Source organism: Xyrauchen texanus, chromosome 46 (genome assembly GCF_025860055.1).
Source record: "Xyrauchen texanus isolate HMW12.3.18 chromosome 46, RBS_HiC_50CHRs, whole genome shotgun sequence".
In the NCBI taxonomy this organism is placed as follows: domain Eukaryota; kingdom Metazoa; phylum Chordata; class Actinopteri; order Cypriniformes; family Catostomidae; genus Xyrauchen; species Xyrauchen texanus.
In genome coordinates, this window is record NC_068321.1 from 8,063,980 (window position 1) to 8,068,524 (window position 4,545).

Sequence of the window (4,545 nt, forward strand, 5' to 3'; positions counted from 1 at the left end):
AGGAAACAACAAATGAGACAGGGGTCTGATAAGGAAGAACTCTCCACAATGAAGCTGTTGTTTTCATCAGATTCACGTGTTCTTTTCTTAGTTCTATCTTTTGTCCTTGATGCTGGCCACGGCCACCCGCAGCTCACACTGTGAGTGCAAACTCTCCAAAGTATCTTCCAGTCTGAGATCTCCTCTGGGCAAAGCTCACATGGATTTTCTTTGGAAATTGTGCCTTTGTTGTGTTTATTGTCTGTTTGGTGGTATTACCTGTGACTTGGACGTCTTGGAATACCAAATCTCCTGTAATCACGCCAAAGAGGTTTTTTCTGGAAAACAAAAGTACTTTGCAGTGAGATCTTAAGGCCTCTGGAAATTTAGGACATAAATCACTGACGGTCGGCATTGTGAATGCATCAATTTATGTCTTAGTCCAAACAAAGAAAACCTGTCTACACCTCAGTTTTCTCTGGATAATTAAGGGTTACAGAAGTTGCAGAAATTTCATAATTTGAGCATTATATGTAATACGTTTGCTTTGTTTGGACCCTGGATCTTAATCAAGGTATATTATCTGAGTTAGTGTAGTAAATCTGAGGTGCAGGTAATCCAAACACTGGCTCAAACAGTAAACAGTATAAAGACTCTTAATCCTTTTATCTGAATTAAACATTTCAGGTTGACAATCTGGCCAATACTTTTGCTCTGTCTCTGTTACAAGGGAAGCAGAGGAAAAACATGCTTGCATTCTCTCTGCCTGCTTCTGAGAACATGTGTTGGAGCCAGTCCCTTGACACTGGCTCCATTGTAATATCCAAATAATCCCTTGTCCACTGCTTATTGGATGTAATCTACAGAACATTTCATACCTCCAAACTTCCACATGGGAAATTAAAATATTTAATATCGGTAAGTAGATTAAAGGACTCGTTATAGCTATTTGAGTGAGTTATTTAACCCAGTTATTTTGCCCCAAGTGAAGGAGTTCAAGTACCTTGGGGTCTTGTTCACGAGTGAGGGGACAATGGAGCGGGAGGTTGGCCGGAGAATCGGGGCAGCAGGGGCGGTATTGCACTCGCTCTATCGCACCGTTGTCACGAAAAGAGAGCTGAGCCGAAAGGCAAAGCTCTCGATCTACCGGTCAATTTTTGTTCCTACCCTCACCTATGGTCATGAAGGTTGGGTCATGACCGAAAGAACTAGGTCGCGAGTACAAGCGGCCGAAATGGGCTTCCTCAGAAGGGTGGCGGGCTTCTCCCTTAGAGATAGGGTGAGGAGCTCAGTCACCCGTGAGGAGCTCGGAGTAGAGCCGCTGCTCCTTTGCGTTGAAAGGAGTCAGTTGAGGTGGTTTGGGCATCTGGTAAGGATGCCCCCTGGCCGCCTCCTTAGGGAGGTGTTTCAGGCACGTCCAGCTGGGAGGAGGCCTCGGGGAAGACCCAGGACTAGGTGGAGAGATTACATCTCCACACTGGCCTGGGAACGCCTCGGGGTCGCCCAGTCAGAGCTGGTTAATGTGGCTCGGGATAGGGAAGTTTGGGGCCCCCTGCTGGAGCAGCTGCCCCCGCGACCCGACTTCGGATAAGCGGTTGAAGATGGATGGATGGATGGATGGATTTTACCCAGCTTTGGGGTGGACTCACTTCCTGGAAAACAGACTGTCCATGTCACTGATTTTCTTAACATTTGCCTCCTAATTCGACAAATTAATTGGGGAATCTACTAGTGGGTGGGCCAAACCCATGACAGTTCTCATACATGGTCATCTAAACCTTGTAAGCACTTGGCTACTGATGCATTGAGATAAATCAACTATATAGGAGGTGTTGTTCCCAGCTGATCAATAAAAATAAAATCTCCTTGAAGTGTTCTGGTAAAAATAAGTGATGTATGCCACCTTGCAATCCATCTGTAGTTTTTATACTTGAAGCTGATGTTTTACAAGGTTAAAATAATTTATAATATTACAGACTAATGTTCAAAGGCAACTATAAAGTCAGCTATAAAGCCAGCTGTGCAGCTCACCATTAACGTTAGCACGACACACATTAGAGGAAATCGGGGTAAGATGAGCCAATCTTTACGTTCATGCATTTATGCAAAAACAAAATATAAATGTGGCTTGTTGTATCACAACAGTTTCCTGGTGAAATAAACAGTAGTGGTACAACAACAAGGACTTCTATATCCTTTTACTTGGGCTGTTGTGTGTTTATTTTTTTTATCTAAGTAATTACATGGTATGCTGATTAATTAATAAAATTAATCATAATTAATTGCACAAACAAATATTCTCTAAGAAAGCCCTTTAAATTACAATAATTAAATATATAATGATGTAATTATTATAAATTGTTATATTTAAATATGTTAAATAAAATGTATATATTATAAAAAATTATAATTCATATAATTAAAGTGCATTATATTATTGTGGCAGAGGAGTAAAGCACTGATAAGACAATTGTAATAAAGTTCACAAGATGGGCAAGGAGGTAGTTCATGAAGAATAGCCTGAGCCGTGTCAGTGCAGTGCATAGCATATACAGCTGTCACGTGTCAAAAGAATGAACGACTCGGACATGATGACTCAAGAGGTGAACTAATAATTTCTGTTTCCTGTGTGAGCAATAATAGTGTACACTGCTGCCAGTGAACTAATAATTTCTGTTTCCTGTGTGAGCAATAATAGCGTACACTGCTGCCAGTGAACTAATAATTTCTGTTTCCTACACAGTGCCCATGCATGGCCAACACAAAATGAACAAATCACTCTCTGAGACTACTCGTTCATCACTACTGGGCACTACCATCTCACAGGACCTGAAGGGGGAGACCCACATTGACTCCATTGTGAAAAAGGCCCATCAGAAGTTGTGCTTCCTTCACTAGTTGAGAAAGTTCAACCTGCCACAGGCGCTGCCGATACAGTTCTATTCAGCAGTCATTGAGTCTGTCCTTTGCACTTCTATAACTGTCTGGTTTGGTGCAGCTACAAAATCAGAAGACTACAAAGGACAGTTCGGAATACTGAGAGGATTATTGGTTGCCCCCTGCCCTCCTTTTAAGAACTGTACACTTCCAGAGTGAGGAAAATGCTAGAAAAATCACTCTGGATCCCTCTCACCCAGCCCACTACCTTTTTGAACTGTTGTCTTCTGGCAGGCGCTACAGAGCAATTAGCAACAGAACCGTCAGGCACAGGAACAGTTTTTTCCCTCAGGCTATCTATCTCATGAACAGTTAAAACTGCTTCATTGAACAAAAATGAATGTGCAAAAATGTGCACAGCTTAGTCTATTTAAATTTATCCAACATACCACACCTCTTCTGCCATTACATTCCATTGCTTCTGTATATAACAGATTTGTATTTGTATATTGTACATATATATACCCTTTGCCTAGAATTTGCAGAATTGTACTCTTGACATTTTCTCAATCAACTTCTTTAGGTACCCTGGGATGCTTTTTAAACAGTACTGAAGGAGTTCCCATTTTAACGAATGAGGCAGGTATCCATTCAGCCGAACGCAAGAGGGAGCCCTCTCCCGAATACTAGCCATGAACCGTTTCTTCTACGTTTACTTCCTGTTTGCACTGTATATATAGAGCAATGTCTTTCCATTGTTACTTTGCAAAGTATTGCCAGTTATTTCACTGCCTTACCAATATATTTTTCCATGGCCTATTTCATTGTCTTCTTGTTATGACCATTGTGCTTGTCTTTTTGGATTATCAGTTATTGGATGAGTGTTTCGCTTTATTTGCCTGGTTAGACTGATTACTTGTTACTACTACTTTGCCTGCTTCATCAACTTCGTCTCTGCCTTGTGTTTTGGATTTGTCTGCTTTGTTTATTAAACTTCCTGCATATGGATTCTACCTCCGCATTTATGTCGAGTACCTCACAGAATACCTCGCCACCAATGAATTCAGCGGAGGTTTTTGTGATGACATTACTTACCGATAAAGCTTTAGACTGGGCCACTGCTGTTTAAGAGAATGATAGATAACTCCAAACTTTGTCTGATTACATCGTTTCACAGATCCATGACGTGTTTGAATACCTAGTAGGAGTTAAAGATGTTCTGTTCAGCTGCTATGTTATAGATTATATCACACAGAAATAATCTCTCTTTATTTTATTAACTCACCCAAGCATATTTTCATCCTGGGTCATCCATGGCTGGCTGTCCACGATCCCATCATCTCCTGGAACCAGGGTGAGCTAAAACAATGGTCAGATTACTGCCATTCAAATTGCATCCATGTCACAGTAACATGCCATGTTTAACCACTAGCATCGAAAATCCAGAGATTAAATCAAAATCCCCAAGGAATATTCAGGGTTTTCTGAAGTTTTAAGTAAAATCAAGGCAACTCAACTACCAAACCGTCCATGGGACTGCACTACTGCATAACATGGCACCTCCCAGGAGCAAAGTCTATCCATTAACAAGACCTGAAACCATGTCCATGGAAACATACATCAAGGAGGATCTACCTTCATGTTTCATTCGTTTTTACACCTCACCAGCTGCAGCAGGCTTTTTCTTCA

General features: G+C 41.3%; 1 long non-coding RNA gene across 1 annotated transcript; it reads right to left on the bottom strand.

The window, feature by feature from the left end:
* Window positions 1-288: 288 nt before the first annotated feature.
* Window positions 289-4,159, bottom strand: LOC127637960 (uncharacterized). The gene is made up of 3 exons (XR_007969826.1): window positions 4,142-4,159; window positions 3,952-4,054; window positions 289-317 (listed from the first exon to the last, which is right to left on the bottom strand). It is a non-coding gene; the product is annotated as an uncharacterized LOC127637960 (long non-coding RNA).
* Between the last annotated feature and the right edge of the window lie 386 nt (window positions 4,160-4,545).